Source organism: Helianthus annuus, chromosome 5 (assembly GCF_002127325.2).
Source record: "Helianthus annuus cultivar XRQ/B chromosome 5, HanXRQr2.0-SUNRISE, whole genome shotgun sequence".
Classification (NCBI taxonomy): domain Eukaryota; kingdom Viridiplantae; phylum Streptophyta; class Magnoliopsida; order Asterales; family Asteraceae; genus Helianthus; species Helianthus annuus.
This window is the reverse complement of record NC_035437.2, coordinates 81,381,053-81,402,796: the sequence shown is the minus strand read 5'-3', so window position 1 is coordinate 81,402,796 and position 21,744 is coordinate 81,381,053.

Genomic DNA, 21,744 nt, shown 5'->3' with positions numbered 1-21,744 from the left:
TGATTCTGATACATCTGCCCGAATTGTACTATGCAACAGAATTCTGATTTCATGCCATTATGTACTATCCAATAAGGTTTCACAAACATGTTCCCTTGTCTAGCACTTAACCAAAATGGATCAAACAGCAAGTTTTTCAAATATTTGTAACAACATTCAAACACATTCAACACATATTCATCATATGTTCATCATTTTAGGGTTTTCATAACTTGATTATTCAACCAACACATTCCTTATGATCCACCGATTTATTCACGCGGACATAGAAGCCATTCAATAAACCTTCAACACACCCAAACATGCATTTCACAAGCATCAATCATGTAACATTTGCTCTAAACACTATGACCTATACTAACAACATAACTCGGATGATCATAAACATCCTACACTATCAATCATTCATTATTCAAATATCAAGAGCTCACACATATCATCCATCATTTCAATAATTCAAAGCAAATAGCACTATTATACACATAAACACCTAGTGAAAGTCAAAGATGCTAACCGGTTGATGAAAAGGTACCGAGTCAAGGGAGAAGGTGAGAAAATGAGGTGTCCGAGTGATGATGACGAGCTTGACCGAGGTTCCTTGTTGTTGCCGGTTGAATCCGAGAGAAGGGAGAGGAGGTCTTGTAGTTCTAGGGTTTTAGTGAGGGAGAGAGTGTGTGAGAGTGTAAGGGGGAATGTGGATGAGGGGTTTTATATTCGGTTTGGGTGGTGCACCCTACAAGGGTTTCGAGTGGGCTCAAAGGGGTGTATGGCCCAATCCGGCCCAACCGTTACTGTTTACTCGAGACCGAGAATGGTCTCGAGTCGGGTTCGTAGTCTCGGTTCACTAGTATTTATACATTTATATATATATACTACATATACATACATAGCGAAAGGATCACATAGAACATCAAGGTAACACGCACTTTCATTTAATAACGTATATACACACAATGTTAATACAAAAGGGTTACTCGGGAAATCCTAGAGTGTCACATTATCCCCAAGTTTTAAGAACTTTCGTCCCGAAAGTTAAGGCAGCCACTGTCAAGCTAGTATGAGTGAGAGCGTTTCAACAGGGTGTCACATCATCCCCCCGTTAGTTTGGAATTTCGTCCCGAAATTCGGTTTTAGCTTCAGTGCTGGGGGTTTCGTTTGGGAACAACTGGCGATACTTGCACTTCATCTGGTCTTCCCGCTCCCAGGTGAACTCTGGGCCACGTCGCGAGTTCCAACGAACTCGCACGAGAGGTATCTGGCTACGTTTGAGGGTTTTGATTTCTCGATCCGTGATCTCAATCAGTTCCTCAGTAAAGTGTAGCTGTTCATCAATAGTGAGTTCCTTGAAGGGGATTATGAGTGTTTCATCAGACAGACACTTCTTCAGATTAGACACGTGAAAGACATTGTGCACCGCACTCAGCTCTTCAGGCAGATTCAATCTATAAGCAACCTTACCGATTTTCTCGGTAATTTCGAATGGTCCAACATATCATGGATTCAGCTTGCCCCGTTTACCAAAACGAACCACACCCTTCCAGGGTGAGACTTTGAGTAGAACTCGGTCCCCGACCTGGAATTCTAGCGGTTTCCTACGCTTATCAGCGTAGCTTTTCTGACGGTCACGAGCTACCGCCATGCGTTGTCTAATCTGGGCAATCTTCTTCGTTGTGTCTACCACCAGTTCTGGGCGTGTGACCTGGCTGTCACCAACTTCCGCCCAGCAAAGAGGTGATCGGCAGTTACGACCGTACAATGCCTCGAAGGGTGCTGTCTGAATGCTGGTGTGGTAGCTGTTATTGTAGGATAATTCCACTAGCGGTAGATGCTTCTCCCAATTCTTGCCAAAATCGATCACACACGCTCTAAGCATGTCTTCCAGGGTTTGGATGGTGCGTTCAGACTGCCCATCCGTTTGTGGGTGATAAGCGGTGCTCATGTCCAAACGTGAGCCAAAGGATTTGTGCATAGCTTGCCACAACTCGGAAGTAAATCGTGCGTCTCGGTCGGAAATAATGGAGGCTGGCACCCCGTGCCTTGAAACTACTTCCTTTAAGTAAACCTCTGCAAGGTAGAAAACTTGTCTGTTTCCTTAATGGCCAAAAAGTGTGCGGACTTGGTCAATCGATCTACTATCACCCAAATAGTGTCATTCCCGCGTTGGGATCTAGGTAGGCCAGTAACGAAATCCATGGAAATTTGCTCCCATTTCCATTTCGGGATTTCTGGTTGTTAGAGTAGGCCTGCTGGTTTCTGATACTCAGTCTTGACTGTTGCGCAGGTCAAACATTTGCTGACATATGTTGCTATATGGGCTTTCATGTCAGGCCACCAATACGTAGTCCTTAAGTCGTGGTACATCTTATCCGAACCAGGATGTACTGAGTAACGGGACTTATGGGCTTCGTCCATCACAAGTTCATGTAGATCTCCATAGAGTGGAACCCAAATGCGCCCTGTCACATAGTAGGCGCCATCTTCTTTTTGTTCTAATCGCTGTCTCGATCCTCGCAGGGACTCAGCCCTGATGTTTTCCGGTTTCAGAGCTTCAACCTGAGCATTTCGAATCTGAGTAGGGAGGTTAGACTGGATGGTGAGTTGTAGCGCTCGCACGCGCTTGGGTGTAGTGTCCTTTCGGCTGAGGGCGTCTGCCACGACATTGGCCTTGCCCGGATGGTACTTGATTGCGCATTCATAATCATTCAAGAGTTCAACCCATCGGCGTTGTCGCATGTTTAATTCCTTTTGCTTGAAGATATGCTCGAGACTCCTGTGATCGGTGTAAATAGTGCACTTGGTACCGTACAGGTAATGTCTCCATATCTTAAGCGCAAAAACCACTGCTCCCAGTTCCAAGTCGTGCGTAGTGTTGTTCCTTTCGTGAGTCTTAAGTTGTCGAGAGGCGTAGGCAATAACCTTCTCGCGTTGCATCAGCACGCAACCAAGCCCATGAATGGACGCATCGCAGTAAACCACAAAGTCGTCGGTACCTTCAGGTAAGGAAAGAATAGGAGCACTACAGAGGTTATCCTTTAGCTTCTGAAATGCGGATTCCTGAGCTTCATTCCATTTATAACCAATACCCTTCTGAGTGAGAGCCGTGAGAGGCTGAGCGATCTTTGAGAACCCCTTGATAAATCTACGATAGTATCCTGCCAATCCCAAGAATTGACGAACTTCGGTCGGAGTCTTAGGGGTAGGCCAATTCTTTATAGAGTCGATCTTAGCTGGGTCGACGTGAATCCCATCCTTATTGACCACGTGCCCAAGGAAATGGACTTCTCGAAGCCAGAAGTCACATTTCGAGAACTTGGCGTATAGTTGCTCATTGCGAAGGAGTTCGAGGATAAGGCGTAGGTGCTGTTCATGCTCTTCTTGACTTTTTGAGTAGATTAGGATGTCGTCGATAAACACAATCACGAATTTGTCGAGGTAAGGCTTGCACACTCGGTTCATGAGGTCCATGAAAACCGCAGGCGCGTTAGTCATTCCAAAGGCATGACAAGGAATTCGTAATGACCATAACGAGTTCTGAATGCAGTTTTGGAGATGTCTTCATTACGGACTCTTAGCTGATGATAGCCCGATCGTAGGTCGATCTTAGAGTAGTAGCTCGATCCCTGCAACTGATCGAATAGGTCGTCGATACGCGGGAGAGGGTAGCGATTCTTGATGGTAACCTTGTTCAGCTCACGATAGTCGATGCACATTCGGAAAGTGCCATCCTTCTTCTTAACAAAGAGTACTGGTGCTCCCCAGGGCGACGAACTAGGACGGATAAATCCTTTATCCAATAGTTCCTGTAGTTGCGTAGAAAGTTCCTTCAGTTCAGCGGGGGCTAGTCGATAAGGCGCACGAGCTATAGGCGCTGCTCCGGGAGCCAGCTCGATTTGGAATTCGACCTGACGGTGGGGAGGGAGTCCAGGAAGTTCTTCAGGGAATACCTCGGGGTAGTCGCGTACCACAGGAAAATCTTCAATCCTCTTTTCCTTTTCCTGTGTGTTGGTGACAAGTGCTAAGATAGCGGTGTGCCCCTTCCGTAAACATTTCTGGGCTTTTAAGAACGAGATGATGCCTGTGACTTCCCCGCCTTTGTCACCTTGCACGATGAGGGGTTTGCCAGAACGGCGGGGAATGCGAACCATTTTCTCTTGACAGAGTATTTCCGCACGATGTTTGGATAACCAATCCATACCGACAACGACGTCGAAGCTTCCAAGAGCAATAGGGAAAAGATCGATGCTATAGGTCCGACCAGACAGTACTAGTTTGCAGTCGTTGATAACATGTGAGGTCTCAATGTTTCTACCATTAGCTAGCTCGACGATATGCTTAGAACATAGTAACGAAGGCGGGTGCTTAAGCTTCTTACTAATACGTAGGGACACATAACTAGCATCGGCTCCAGAATCAAATAATACAGAAACATAACGATCATCGAGTAGGAACTTACCCGCCACGATGTTGGGGTCATTCCTCGCTTCTCCAGCTCCAATCACAAAAGCCCTTCCCCTTGCACCATTTCCAGCATTGTTGTTTTGATCGTTGTTTCCAGCTCCCTGATTGTTGTTGCGGTTCTGGTTCAGTTCAGGGCAATTCTTCTTAAAGTGCCCCTCAGCTCCACACTGGAAACAACCCTTGACGTTCCCATGATGCTACTGCTGCTGGTTCTGCCCCGCGGGACGTGGGCTCCTACAGTCCTTGGCCTCATGCCCCATCTTGTTACATCGCTGACACTGACTTTTCCCACAAGGCCCACTATGATGTCGATTGCACTTGTTGCACTTGGAGTGGTTCCCGCGATAGCCACCCTGTTGTTGAGGGCCCTTGTTGTTGTCAGTTTTCCTTTGCTGGGTTGGGGCCTGAGTGGGGTTAGCATCCTTGCTTTGATTTCCTTCCCACTTACGCTTGTTGTCACTAGGAGTTCCAGCTGTAGCACTGATCCTTTTGGGCAGCTTGCCCTGTTCCACGGCCTGATCAGTGAGTTTGTGAGTAAGACGAACGACCAGCTGAATGGTATTGAGGTTGGCTGCAGTCACATGGCTTCGAATTTCTGGAGCCAAACCCTTGATGTACAACTTGATTCTTCGGTACATGGGTCGAGACATGTTTGAGCAAAGAGCAGCATAGTCGTTGGACTGTTTGGTGTATGCCTCGATCTCTGATCCAACCATCTTGAGCTCATAGTACTCATTTTCGAGCTTGTGGATGCCATCCCTGTGACAATACTCCTCCTTAATCATGTCCTTGAAATCCTCCCACGCAGTAGCATTAGCGGTTTCCAAACCAAACATCTGAATTTGCGCCTTCCACCAGGAAAGCGCGTTTCCTTCAAGCGTACCAGTAGCAAACTTCACCCAATTCGCAGGGGGACACTCACAGACAGCAAAGACAGCTTCGACTTTCTCAATCCAGTGCAGAAGACCTATGGCACCCTCAGTGCCATTGAATGGGAGAGGTTTGCAATCCATGAAAGTTTTGAAAGTACACCCATGTGGTTGCGCAGGTGCATGCTGACCTGTTGTGAGAAGCGAAGCGAATAGGTTTAGGGGTAAAATACGATGCGGCGGTAGGATCTAAACATCCTAGGATAACGAGTTTACCTCCAGGGTGAGCTGCGAAAGCTGCAGCCACCGTGTTAAGCAGGTTAGTGAATTGAGCCCGAGTCATGTTAATGTTTCCTCTTCCACGTCCACTCATTGTCTTCATAATCAGAAAACATAGTTTGAGTGTGATGTCGTAATGTAGCGAGAATGAGATAGAAGAGGGAGGTGTATCTATCTAACTAGGCACACTAGTACGTATAGCAAAACAGAAAACATAAAGCAAGCAAGCAAGTAAACACTAGTCCGAGCTATGAGGTCTAATGTGTTGAGTCTTGCACTTGGAGTGTAGTGTCGTTGCGAGTCACGGGTTATAGTCTGGTTTTTCTCAAAAAGATTTCCCCTTTTTAAAACCAAGTTCACTATAACCTGGCTCTGATACCAATCTGTCACACCCCCAAAATCCACATGCGGAACACCACCGCTTGGAGGCGTGACTGACCAGGATCCAGCCACCAATTATACTGAGAAATTTAATTAATAACATAAGTAATACTCACCAACCACAAGGTTAGCAAATATCATAGTCAAAGTTCAAAAGTATCCAAGTTTAAGTAGTAGTTCAGGTAAGTAGCGGAAGCATAGACAAAATAGTTTAAAACAAGATTCTTAGTTCAAGTTTGTTAAAACCCAACACACGGGTTAGACGACCACTACACATCCGCAAGCTGCAAGCTCCTGAATCACTGGGTACCTGCAAAGCATGCAGTAGGGTATCAACATAATGTTGGCGAGTTCACGAGGTGTCAAGTTTTAGTTTTCGAAAACATAAGTTGTTTAGATAAAGCATTTATAATCACATTGTGGGGAGCTACCCGATCTGTAAGCTCACTAAACTGTAGATACCGAAACTGTTGACGGAAAGTTGTTGTGCCCCGAGTCAATGTCTATCGTCATTGACCAAGATGCAAGGTCTACTAGTTCACGCCCGATCTCCCCCGGTCACGGTGTGAGGTTGTCAAACCTAATAGCGCTATCAACTAATAACCCGTTCGCCCCCGGTGATTAATCGATACTGTAAGCAGGGACTTAAGGTGATAGAGTTTCGTTTATCTTGGCTAGTTGTGATTTATAAATAATATCCAAACGTATCTCCCCCGGAGATAGTAAATGTCACACCCCGACCACGTAGAACATACAAAACGTGGCGGAAACGTCGGGGAGTGTTGTAACAGAATCAATTGTTTCAAATCCATGGCAATTGAGGTTTCGTTTTATTAATCAAACATGGAAGTTTACACTGTTCTATACAAGAACCAAAGAGTACATAACATAATTTAACTAGTTCTTGTCTCGTTTTAAGTCACTAAGGCACAGGTCCGCCTAAGTATATCTTGATAAGTCCTATGCATCATCTCCTGAAAACACATGTGAAAATAGGTACGTCAGCATAAAAATGCCTGTGAGATACATTGGTTTTGTGAATATGGGATTCATGACTTGAGTTTAAAGAAATGTTTAATAACAATCAGTCATGAACCTTCTAATTTGCTTTGTCTTGTAAATCATTTGAAAAACGATAAGATCAGATGATATGTATAAATAAGAGAACACTGTATGGTTAAACGGATAACCATGTAAAAATGAGTTTGTATAAGAATAGTCGTTTGTAAAATAATATCTCGTGAAAAGTGTGTTACTTGTATAAAATGTCATATGTCTCAAATTGAAATGATTCAAATAACGCTACGATATGTAATACCATACAAACACTTATATATAGGAAGTACCAGCGGCGTATCCACCATGATTGTATCATATTACACACGCCTCGTTACTTAATCACTTACTCAAACCAAACTATCAAGATGAAATGTTTAACAATTGTGGAAATGGCGAAAGAGAGGTTGGGAGTTCGATTTTACCAATGCACTTGGGCGACTTGGGCGACTTGGGCGACTTGGGGAAAATCGTGAATCCTTCTTGTTCTTCCATCAAATCCTGGTCTCGATTGAGTTTGTTTAGCAACTAGGGATTTCGATTATTATCAATCGTTTCTCTATTTCTAACGAATTAAAATCAGATTAGGGATTTTGTTTTTTTCTAAGGGTTTCGGTTTTTGGTGATTTCTGTTCGTCTGCTGTTTCGTTTACGGGATTAAAGGGCTGCAGATTCTACACTCACTTGGCTAGCCGATTTGTTTTTGGGTTTCAGCACTTCATTGCCCGTTCAGATTAGGGTTACGGCGTGTCAGATTAGGGTTGTGCGGCGCTGATATCTTTTGTTTCTGATACGGTAATCCTTGTTCAAAGATAATTCTGTTTAGGGTTGGATTTGGTTCATATTTCAGATTGACGGCAGCTAGGGTTTTGTTTTTCTGCATCTGTTGAGTTCGGTTGGGATTATTCACGGCTGTTTTTGTCAGCCGGCATAATTTTTGCTGAATCGCTATTAACGGCTGCTAGGGTTTGCCGACTTTGGGATGGATGATGTTAGTGGTTCTGGTGGAAAACAACAGGGTCTTCATGCGACACCGAGGGCATCGTTTGCAGAAATTGCAGCAAGGTTTAACATAATTGATGAATTGGAAAAGAGTTCAGTTCCTATTGAAGCTGAAAACTTGCGGTCAGCAACGAGGGTTTCTGATTGGGAAGGGATTAAGCAAGCTACTAAGTTATATGCGCAAAAATTAGAATCCAATGGTGCTGCATTGGCAGGTCACGGGAATTCGCATACTTCAGCGATGACGGAACCGGTACCATTATCGTTTGCTAAAGTTGTTAACAATACTACGGAGAAGGTGAAGGTAAATTTCAGATCTCTTGTTAGCCCTGTTACGCATGAGGGTTGTGATGTGGTTCTTTCTCGGGAGTCGGTTAGAGCTGTTCAAGTAAAATTAGCAAACACTCTGTATGGTTACTTCCTGGGGGACAGAGTTGCATATCCGGTTGTGGAATATTTCGTGAAGAACCAGTGGAAGAGATATGGATTACAGAAATCAATGATGAATGCTAATGGGTTCTTTTTCTTTCAGTTCGCGGATGAAGCTGGTATGTTGAATGTTCTTAAAGAGGGACCTTGGATTATCCGATCTCAGCCTATGTTTTTGCATATTTGGTCTCCTACTTCTAAGTTAGAAAAGAAGGAAGTAAAGAAGTTGCAAGTGTGGGTTAAAATCCATAATGTTCCGATTGCTGCGTATACGGAGGATGGATTGAGTATGATTGCTACGGCTATTGGTGAGCCTAAGATGTTGGACACGTATACTTCATCCATGTGCACGGAAAATTGGGGAAGGAGTAGTTACGCGAGAGCGTTAGTAGAAATTTCAGCTGAAAATGGGTTTAAGGAGGAGATAGTTATTGCAGTTCCAGAGTTGGAAGGGGAAGGCTTTTGTAAAGTGACTTTGTCGGTAGAATATGAATGGAGTCCTCTTAGGTGTGCACATTGTAAGGTGTTTGGTCATTCTGATGATTGTTGCCCGAGACAGCCTAGGAGGGCTCCTAAGGAGCCGGTTTCTGGTCAGAACAAACAAGGGGGGAGCAATACCCGAAAACAAATGAAGCAGCCGGTTGTAGACAAAGAGGGTTTTACGGATGTGGAGCGCAAAAAAGCGGCTAGGAAATCAGGTTTTCCTGTGAATAAGCAGAAGCAAAAATTTGAATACCGTCCGATTGGTTCCAAGCCGAGTGGTGGGGCTTCTACCTCGGGTCCGACATCTAGTGTCAAGACGCACAACCCGTTTGATGTTCTTTCGGATAGGGGTAAGAATGTGGGTAAAAATGGTGAATTTCAACATGACCAGCAGGTTTCGGATGACGAGGAGGTTATTGGTACTTATAACGAGACTAATGAATTTATGACTCCCGGGATGTCGAAGGCAGGGGCAAGCACCTCGTCCACGAAGTTCTTCAATGGATAGAGTGTTGTTGGTTCGTGTCAAGGGGCTGCTGGTCTGTGGCAGTTTTATTTTTGATGATGGAGGATAATCTCTTGCTCTGTTTTGTTTGTCGTGTCTACTAGATGTTTTTTCCATAATGTGTAGTAGACTAGGTTATGTGGTGTCATAGGTTTTATGGTTTTGTTTTTGCTTGGCTAACATATATGGGGCATGTCCTGTATATGAACTAGTGTGGAACTCATCCTCACTACTTGTACTTATTTGGGATTAATAGAATCACCGGGGTAACCCTTTACCCAAAAAAACAATTGTGGAAATGTTTATGTATAGTCAAATGTCTATTATCAAATGTAAATCATGTCAACGGATACAACTGGTTTACACGGTTCAATGGTTTCAAACGGTTCATATAATCGAAGGGTTAAGACGGTTCACATAGTCAAATGGTTACAACGGTTCAAAATGTAGTATAATGTGTTCATATGCTGGATGAGCATATGCAACAGAAATGCAATGTAAAACAATGTACTAAGTACGCACACAATGGGCATACATAGCATGTAATGTAAAGCAATGTACTAAGTACGCACACAATGGGCATACATAGCATGTAATGTAAAGCAATGTACTAAGTACGCACACAATGGGCATACATAGCATGTAATGTAATGTAAAGCAATGTACTAAGTACGCACATAATGGGCATACATAGCATGAACACAATGAAATCATGTACTATATATGTACTATCGAACATAGCAAGTATATGATGTGAAAACCGGAAAGCATGAAAGTAACAAGTAGGCACATGTGTTTCACCCCAAAACAGTTTGGAAAACAGTAAAAGAGGGGTTCAATGTACTCACCTGAGATTGCTTTGAAGTCCTTGTGTAATAATCACATAATGCTAGAGATCACGGAATATCAAACGGCACCTAATAGGTAGCTATATTAATATACCGGACCAAAATCGGAAGGATCGGATAGTTTGTGGGTTCATAAACAAAACGAGTATGGAGACTCGTGAAATATGGTTTAACAAAGCCTACATACTAAAATGAAACCTAACCTAAGTGCTTGCGACCCATTACGACCCGTTTAGGTAGCTTATGCTACCTTAACGCGTCGTTCGCGTAGAACGCGTTTGGAACGCCTAACATCGTGGCCATAAGGTATAACCTCGGAAGGTTATAGCTATGGTCACCTAATGTGTTTGGTCGGATCCTAATGATCGACCAAATGGGTCAGGTTCGAAAGTATAAGCGATGGTTTAGATCGCTTACCTTACGACCCTATATAAGCACTAAACTAAAAGTGACGAGCTAAGCATGTTAACACATGCTTAACTAAGTTTAGAAAACAGGTTCGGCATCAAAACAAACGGTTTCGATGCTCACGAGTAATTTGGTTACAAAATACGCAAGAATGCGCATTTTGGCCGAAACTACGACTCGTCACTGAGTCTAGATAACGTGGTAATCAGTAGGTATAGTCACTACGGACTATAACCATCGTGATCACGCTCACGTTATGAAGTTCCAATGAACTTCGTGTTGACCATAGGCTGGTCACACAGAAAGTCAAACAAAACTTTGACTTTCGGACTCGAAAAGCGAATAAAAGAATGAAATAACACTTACGAAGGGTCCCCGAATGCTAATCTAGATCAAAATGGCTCAGGTATGAAACAAGGGTTCCAACTTAGAGCTTAGATCAGATTTTTGTGGGTTTTAACCAAAAGGGGGGGTATTTATAGGAAAAGTAAAGCTGTTAGGATCGTTTCTTGAATATCGTGCCACGATCTAACCCGTACACTTGTCGAAATGTTGTGGTGCCTTATTTTGCCCCCACCATAAGAATCCGACACGTGGCGTTGCCCTTTGGGTGATCGAAAGGCCAACTGCAAGTGGATCAAACATTGAATCTGGTCTGCATGTCTGACGCGCCCCGCGTAAGGATTTGGACAAATCTTACGCGCCCCGCCTGAGGGTCACAGTTCAGAATTTTCAGATTTAGTCCCTGCACTTCAGAAACATGCAATTTGGCCCATTTTTGGCACGTTTAAGCCCTGTTAACCTCATTTCAAGGCTCTAAGATGAAGTTAAAGTGTAGGGGACTTGAAATATGCTCAAAAATATTCCGGATGTCGGTTCGTTTGGTCGTACGATCGCGATGTTCGCTTAATTACGACGGAATGCGCATAAGCGCGAAAGACGATCCAAATGACGCGACGAATGGATTTTTCTTATGCCAAATACTAAGGCATAATATAAGGATGCTTACATAAATTTTTGGATGTCCGGATGTATTCAGAACGTAAGTTATGCGCGAAAGTGCAAACTTGTGCACTTTTTGACACTTTTAGTCCCTGAATGACCCAAAAGTTTATTTTAGCATACCAAACCCCTCAAAGCCTATTTCTAAGCTATGTAAAGGATATTTATGGTATGTTTAACTTATGGACATGTTCCGGAATGTTTGTTACAGTTCAAATTGGCATACTTTCGCAGTTTGTCAAGTTTAGTCCCTGTAAGCGAATTAACTTGTTTTTGCCATACCAAAGCCTTCAAAACTTATTGCTAAGTTATGTAAAGGTTATTTAAGGTATGTTAAGTATATGTTGATGTTCCGGAGTATTTGTCGCATTAAACTGAGTACGTTTACGCACCAGTTTGCGTATAATTCTCCAGAAAACGTTGTAGAGCTTGAAATTGAACAAGAATTGATATGTGCAAAAGATACACATATTTATACAAAATCCCAAGTATGAAATACAATATTTCATCGGCTTGGTGTTTGTTTGATGGTCGGGGTGACATAGGTGTCACAGTCTCCCCTACTTTAGGAAATTTCGTCCCGAAATTTATTCGTAGGAGTCTATTTGTGATTCTGCCAAATAACCATCAGCGATATGCAAGGTAATATCCCGTCATTTCCTTAACGGTCATTCTTCAGAAACAAAAGTGAACAGAAGGAGTCATTTTCCTCAACAAGTATTCTTCAGAAATGGGAATGACGGAATATGCAAACGAACGTTCATTTTTTCCACGGACAAATCTTCATAAACGAAAATGAACGGACGGAGTCATTTTCAATGGTTGCTTCATCAGAAAAGGGAAATTAAGGATTACACAACGGATATTGATTTCCTCAACGGATAAATCTTCAGAAACGAAAATGACCTAACGGAGTCATTTTCAACGGTTGCTTCATCAGAGTTGGAAATGAAGGGTTACACAACGGATATTCATTTCCCCAACGGATAAATCGTCAGAAACGAAAATGAACTAACGGAGTCATTTTCAACGGTTGCTTCATCAGAATTGGAAATGAAGGATTACACAACGGATATTCATTTCCCCAACGGATAAATCTTCAGAAACGAAAATGAACTAACGGAGTCATTTTCAACGGTTGCTTCCTCGGAGTTGGAAATGAAGGATTACACAACGGATATTCATTTCCTCAACGGGTAAATCTTCAGAAACGAAAATGAACTAACGGAGTCATTTTCAACGGTTGCTTCCTCGGAGTTGGAAATGAAGGATTACACAACGGATATTCATTTCCTCAACGGGTAAATCTTCAGAAACGAAAATGAACTAACGGAGTCATTTTCAACGGTTGCTTTATCAGAGTTGGAAATGAAGGATTACACAACAGATATTCATTTCCTCAACGGGTAAATCTTCAGAAACGAAAATGAACTAACGGAGTCATTTTCAACGGTTGCTTCCTCGGAGTTGGAAATGAAGGATTACGCAACGGATATTCATTTCCTCAACGGGTAAATCTTCAGAAACGAAAATGAACTAACGGAGTCATTTTCAACGGTTGCTTCATCAGAGTTGGAAATGAATAGAGTTAACTCTAGACACATGACAGAACTTGCTGTGATTTCTGTGCACTAAATTCCATAATTATGTATGCATCCATAATTACGTAATCCCTTGCACAGTCCGCATAGTTTGTCTTGTAATGTTTTGGGGAAGGATATCAAACTTGTAATGAGGGTGACTAGACTTCCATCGGGTCCTTTTAATTAGATCGACAGGGGATCTTCTTAGTTAGGCCACCAAGGAGTCCTTTCATCTATATCATCACATGATATCCCTAACCAGATTTTTGGATCAATCTGTTTAACTAGACCACACAAGGGGTCTAACTATGAAGTAGTACTTTATAATCCAAGGGACTTAACTGTAACGTAGAAGTCCATTAAGAATTTTAAGTAATACCTTTGGGTATCCTACGATGAATCTCTTGTACAAGGATGTAAAATTCTACGAGGATTTGGATAACATAATTTGGATCACACAACAACACATAAGGGAACACATAAGCACAAAGTCACATAATTGTTTAACTTGATTATAATTTGTTATTAACTTGTTTATCGATTGAATACGGATATGGAAACCAGTCGATGGGCTACAATGTCCACTGGGATCTATCTGAGAAGATAGGAAGATCTCCCAAAATTCGATTTTGTTTTCAAAGAAACGTAATATTCGAATTAAGGAACACATCAATTTTAGGATTTACGGAAATACCCCTAGGTACCCTATCAAGGATTTACAGTGGTACTTTGGGTATTCGTCTCGTGTTGTAACTTGCGCCTTGTATGTCGCTTCCTTTAGAAGAAACGGGTACTTAGGAATTTCGTGGAAGACGCAAGAGATCATAGAATGGGAGAATTTTGGGGTTAGTTTGTTCTTCAAGGAATACTGTTTCTTGGTTGTCGGTATTGTAAGGGATATGTCGTTTATACATGCAACCACAGATTTACATTGCAATGTAAATAAAAGATTTATTTATAAACAACGATAACAATTGTTCCTTGAACCTCGACAACAAAAGAAAATAATACATAAGACGTGATTATTTCTAACGACGTTGTCTTCTAGTCAGTTAGATGCTCATCCCTGTGCTGGATTTGCATTAGCAAGCTTTGGGCAATTTCTTCGGAAATGACCCATTTCGCCACAGTTGAAACAAGAGCCTGGTAGAAAACGACCTTGAGCAGCATTGTTGCCAGCTTGGTTTGGCGCAGCTGCAGCTGGGCAGACTCTTGCTGTGTGGCCTATAAGTCCACAAGTTTGGCATTTGCGGCACTGTACATTGGCGTGATGATGGAGGCTACATTGGTTGCACAAGGGTGCAGTTCCATTGTATGGTCTTCTAGCAGGGGGTTGAGCTGGTTGGTTGGGGACGGCTTGACCATTGTGAGCGACCACGGCGAAGTTCTGAGAAGCCTTTCGCTTCTTTGACTTCTTAGGAGATTCGGTCTGTTCATCCATGGTCTTTGATTCCTCGGTTGGGTTCGATTCCCCGACCGGTTTCTTGTCACCATTTCGGAAAAGTTTACCTTTCCTGATCTTTGATTCAGTCAAGGTTGCAGATAGCTCAATGGCCTGTCTAACTGTAGTAGGGTTGCTACCAGTCACAATGTCTTGTATTGAGTCAGGGAGGCCATCAATGTACTTTTCGATTGCCTTATCCAAAGGTGTAACCATATCCGGGCATAACAAACTTAACTCCTCATAACGGTCCGTGTAGGCTCGATGCTCACCGCTAACTTGCTTAAGATCGTCGAACTCCGTTTCCAAAGCCCTGATCTCGTGACGAGGACAGAATTCCTTCATCATCAAAGCTCGAACTCTTGCCATGTTTGAGCCAGTGCCACATCGGCACCGCTATCTCTCATCACACCATTCCACCATGTCAAAGCTCGTTTCTCAAAGACGCTAGATGCGAATTCTACCTTTCGCTCGTTTGTACATTGAACATGTCTGAAGGTGTTCTCTAAACTCTCGAACCATTGCAGAAGTGCAGTCGCTCCTTGAGACCCAGAAAACTTTGATGGCTTAGCTGAGTTGAACGTCTTGAAGTTGCAGGGGGCATTATTGTTGTTGTTGGCTTGGTTCCATTGAGCAAAGAGGTTTGGGAATAGAGCAGCCATTTGCTGCGCAATGATCTCTGCCAGTTCGGCAGTCGCTATCTGGTTTTCGCGTCGAGGAGGCATTCTAAAAGAGAAACAAGAAGGAAAACAAATGAAATGGCATTGGGTAAGAATAGGATGTTACAATTACCGACCATAATCATGGTTGATGGTCACTTGTTTGAACCACGAAGCAAACAAACAACACCAAGGCGGAATCAAAGCAAATAGATCCTCATAGTGTATCGTGAAGACATGCTCGCCTATAAGTGGACACTCACCCCAAGAGTTCCCAGGTAAGAGTGACTGGTCCGATTATGTGGATTTGTACGAACACTCTAACCTTAGACAGAAAACCCAGGGTACAGGCATTCACTCTTCCAGTTTGCACGTGTTCACACTATTTAGGACCCAACACTTTGACGAGAGTTTTGAAAATTCAAAGGGGTTCAAAACCTTATAACAGAGGGTTCAAAACCTAGTAATCAATCATCCTAAAACAGATGATTAGTTTTCAAAGCGGTTTTGAAATTTATGTTCTTGTTGTGGTCGTCGCCTAAGGATAGGTGACGGTATTGTTTTATGACTAAACGCAAGTAAACTCATGTTAGGGTCCTAGGAAGGTTATAGACTAGGTCAAAGCATTACTAATAACTTAATTCCCTATAACCATTGGCTCTGATACCAACTTTTCTGTCACACCCCGACCACGTAGAACATACAAAACGTGGCAGAAACGTCGGGGAGTGTTGTAACAGAATCAATTGTTTCAAATCCATGGCAATTGAGGTTTCGTTTTATTAATCAAACATGGAAGTTTACATTGTTCTATACAAGAACCAAAGAGTACATAACATAATTTAACCAGTTCTTGTCTCGTTTTAAGTCACTAAGGCACAGGTCCGCCTAAGTATGTCTTGATAAGTCCTATGCATCATCTCCTGAAAACACATGTAAAAATAGGTACGTCAGCATAAAAATGCCTGTGAGATACATTGGTTTTGTGAATATGGGATTCATGACTTGAGTTTAAAGAAATGTTTAATAACAATCAGTCATGAACCTTGAAATTTGGTTTGTCTTGTAAATCATTTGAAAAACGATAAGATCAGATGATATGTATAAATAAGAGAACACTGTATGGTTAAACGGATAACCATGTAAAAATGAGTTTGTATAAGAATAGTCGTTTGTAAAACAATGTCTCGTGAAAAGTGTGTTATTTGTATAAAATGTCATATGTCTCAAATTGAAATGATTCAAATAACGCTACGATATGTAATACCATACAAACACTTATATATAGGAAGTACCAGCGGCGTATCCACCATGCTTGTATCATATTACACACGCCTAGTTACTTAATCACTTACTCAAACCAAACTATCAAGATGAAATGTTTAACAATTGTGGAAATGTTTATGTATAGTCAAATGTCTATTATCAAATGTAAATCATGTCAACGGATACAACTGGTTTACACGGTTCAATGGTTTCAAACGGTTCATATAATCGAAGGGTTAAGACGGTTCACATAGTCAAATGGTTACAACGGTTCAAAATGTAGTCTAATGTGTTCATATGCTGGATGAGCATATGCGACAGAAATGCAATGTAAAACAATGTACTAAGTACGCACACAATGGGCATACATAGCATGTAATGTAAAGCAATGTACTAAGTACGCACACAATGGGCATACATAGCATGTAATGTAAAGCAATGTACTAAGTACGCACACAATGGGCATACACAGCATGTAATGTAATGTAAAGCAATGTACTAAGTACGCACACAATGGGCATACATAGCATGAACACAATGAAATCATGTACTATATATGTACTATCGAACATAGCAAGTATATGATGTGAAAACCGGAAAGCATGAAAGTAACAAGTAGGCACATGTGTTTCACCCCAAAACAGTTTGGAAAACAGTAAAAGAGGGGTTCAATGTACTCACCTGAGATTGCTTTGAAGTCCTTGTGTAATAATCACATAATGCTAGAGATTACGGAATATCAAACGGCACCTAATAGGTAGCTATATTAATATACCGGACCAAAATCGGAAGGATCGGATAGTTTGTGGGTTCATAAACCAAACGAGTATGGAGACTCGTGAAATATGGTTTAACAAAGCCTACATACTAAAATGAAACCTAACCTAAGTGCTTGCGACCCATTACGACCCGTTTAGGTAGCTTATGCTACCTTAACGCGTCGTTCGCGTAGAACGCGTTTGGAACGCCTAACATCGTGGCCATAAGGTATAACCTCGGAAGGTTATAGCTATGGTCACCTAATGTGTTTGGTCGGATCCAAATGATCGACCAAATGGGTCGGGTTCGAAAGTATAAGCGATGGTTTAGATCGCTTACCTTACGACCCTATATAAGCACTAAACTAAAAGTGACGAGCTAAGCATGTTAACACATGCTTAACTAAGTTTAGAAAACAGGTTCGGCATCAAAACAAACGGTTTTGATGCTCACGAGTAATTTGGTTACAAAATACGCAAGAATGCGCATTTTGGCCGAAACTACGACTCGTCACTGAGCCTAGATAACGTGGTAATCAGTAGGTATAGTCACTATGGACTATAACCATCGTGATCACGCTCACGTTATGAAGTTCCAATGAACTTCGTGTTGACCATAGGCTGGTCACACAGAAAGTCAAACAAAACTTTGACTTTCGGACTCAAAAAGCGAATAAAAGAATGAAAGAACACTTACGAAGGGTCCCCGAATGCTAATCTAGATCAAAATGGCTCAGGTATGAAACAAAGGTTCCAACTTAGAGCTTAGATCAGATTTTTATGGGTTTTAACCAAAAGGGGGGGGTATTTATAGGAAAAGTAAAGCCGTTAGGATCGTTTCTTGAATATCGTGCCACGATCTAACTCGTACACTTGTCGAAATGTTGTGGTGCCTTATTTTGCCCCCACCATAAGAATCCGACACGTGGCGTTGCCCTTTGGGTGATCGAAAGGCCAACTGCAAGTGGATCAAACATTGAATCTGGTCTGCATGTCTGACGCGCCCCGCGTAAGGATTTGGACAAATCTTTCGCGCCCCGCCTGAGGGTCATAGTTCAGAATTTTCAGATTTAGTCCCTGCACTTCAGAAACATGCAATTTGGCCCATTTTTGGCACGTTTAAGACCTGTTAACCTCATTTCAAGGCTCTAAGATGAAGTTAAAGTGTAGGGGACTTGAAATATGCTCAAAAATATTCCGGATGTCGGTTCGTTTGGTCGTACGATCGCGATGTTCGCTTAATTACGACGGAATGCGCATAAGCGCGAAAGACGATCCAAATGACGCGACGAATGGATTTTTCTTATGCCAAATACTAAGGCATAATATAAGGATGCTTATATAAATTTTTGGATGTCCGGATGTATTCAGAACGTAAGTTATGCGCGAAAGTGCAAACTTGTGCACTTTTTGACACTTTTAGTCCCTGAATGACCCAAAAGTTTATTTTAGCATACCAAACCCCTCAAAGCCTATTTCTAAGCTATGTAAAGGATATTTATGGTATGTTTAACTTATGGACATGTTCCGGAATGTTTGTTACAGTTCAAATTGGCATACTTTCGCAGTTTGTCAAGTTTAGTCCCTGTAAGCGAATTAACTTGTTTTTGCCATACCAAAGCCTTCAAAACTTATTGCTAAGTTATGTAAAGTTATTTAAGGTATGTTAAGTATATGTTGATGTTCCGGAGTATTTGTCGCATTAAACTGAGTACGTTTAGGCACCAGTTTGCGTATAATTCTCCAGAAAACGTTGTAGAGCTTGAAATTCAACAAGAATTGATATGTGCAAAAGATACACATATTTATACAAAATCCCAAGTATGAAATACAATATTTCATCGGCTTGGTGTTTGTTTGATGGTCGGGGTGACACAGGTGTCACAGTAAATACCCATTCGGATTTCCCCCGGAAATAATAGTTCAAAAGTATTTTTCCCAAAGTTGGCAGTTGTCCATGTCCCATCGTGGGACGCAGGCTTTTAGTGTGTGAACTCACCTTGGGTTGCTCGGCAGATTAGGTTACTTGTCAAACACGCTGGTCACCACGTCCTAACATGGTTACCAGTATAGCTCAGGTTTGGGTACAGAGAATGTCACGTATATTTTACACATAATCTAACACATAGCATGCATACAGTTACATGTAGAGTTATTGGGCCTGTTCTACTATTGGATCAGTCAACAGTATCAACTAACACATAGTTCAGTTAAACAGGCAGCCCAAACAAATCACGTTATGGCCCAATAACTAAAGTGAACAGCCCAGTCGAGACAAGGTGGTCTCGACTCGAGAACATGCGGTCTCGAGTCGCAACCAGGAGGTCTCGGCTTGTAATGGTTGGTATCGAGTGGTGCAGGCATGACTCGCCATCCCGGAGATCTCGAGTCCCGTCTCGAGTTGTCACGATGTCGTCTCGAGTCGAGACCTTGAGGGTCTCGAGTCCCTGAAGTCCGTTTTGAAGTTGCTTGGCCCAGGTCTCGAGTCGCAACCGTTGCGGTCTCGAGTTGTGGCTCCATGGTCTCGAGTCGCAACCGTTGGTCTCGAGTCGTTTACCTGCTGATTCTGATACATCTGCCCAAATTGTACTATGCAACAGAATTCTGATTTCATGCCATTATGTACTATCCAATAAGGTTTCACAAACATGTTCCCTTGTCTAGCACTTAACCAAAATGGATCAAACAGCAAGTTTTTCAAATATTTGTAACAACATTCAAACACATTCAACACATATTCATCATATGTTCATCATTTTAGGGTTTTCATAACTTGATTATTCAACCAACACATTCCTTATGATCCACCGATTTATTCACGCGGACATAGAAGCCATTCAATAAACCTTCAACACACCCAAACATGCATTTCACAAGCATCAATCATGTAACATTTGCTCTAAACACTATGACCTATACTAACAACATAAATCGGATGATCATAAACATCCTACACTATCAATCATTCATTATTCAAATATCAAGAGCTCACACATATCATCCATCATTTCAATAATTCAAAGCAAATAGCACTATTATACACATAAACACCTAGTGAAAGTCAAAGATGCTAACCGGTTGATGAAAAGGTACCGAGTCAAGGGAGAAGGTGAGAAAATGAGGTGTCCGAGTGATGATGACGAGCTTGACCGAGGTTACTTGTTGTTGTCGGTTGAATCCGAGAGAAGGGAGAGGAGGTCTTGTAGTTCTAGGATTTTAGTGAGGGAGAGAGTGTGTGAGAGTGTAAGGGGGAAGGTGGATGAGGGGTTTTATATTCGGTTTGGGTGGTGCACCCTACAAGGGTTTAGAGTGGGCTCAAAGGGGTGTATGGCCCAATCCGGCCCAACCGTTACTGTTTACTCGAGACCGAGAATGGTCTCGAGTCGGGTTCGTAGTCTCGGTTCACTAGTATTTATACATTTATATATATATATATACTACATATACATACATAGCAAAAGGATCACATAGAACATCAAGGTAACACGCACTTTCATTTAATAACGTATACACATACAATGTTAATACAAAAGGGTTACTCGGGAAATCCTAGAGTGTCACATTATCCCCAAGTTTTAAGAACTTTCGTCCCGAAAGTTAAGGCAGCCACTGTCAAGCTAGTATGAGTGAGAGCGTTTCAACAGGGTGTCACAGTTCACATGTGCAAATATAAGGTTGACTGATAGTTAGGATGCGCATAACACGTCACACATGTATGATACTCATGTATATGGTTCACATGTGCAAATATGATGTTAAATGATATTTACGATGCGTGTAATGTGTCTCATATGTGTGATAATCGTGTATACTGTTCACATGTGTAGTACACCGTTGAATGATATTTTGGACGCGTGTAACGTGTATCACATATGTGATACCCGTGTATACAGTTCTCATGTGCAATATAATGGTGAATGATAGTTAGGATGCGTGTAATGTGTCACACATGTATTATACTCGTGTATATGGTTCACACATGCAATATAATGTTAAATGATATTTATGATGCGTGTAATGTGTCACACATGTGTGGTACTCGTGTATACGGTTCACATGTGCAGTATAATGTTAAATTAAATTTCGGATGTGTGTAATATGTATCACATGTGTGATACTCATTTATAAGGTTCACATGTGCAATACAATGTTAAATGATATTTCGGATATGTGTAATGTGTCTTACATTTGTTATACTTGTGTATACAGTTCACGTGTGCAGTACGAATGAAATATATATATATATATACACATATATTCATATGATATGATGGCCATGTGTAATATAAATGCTAAATATGTTATTGATATACGCTG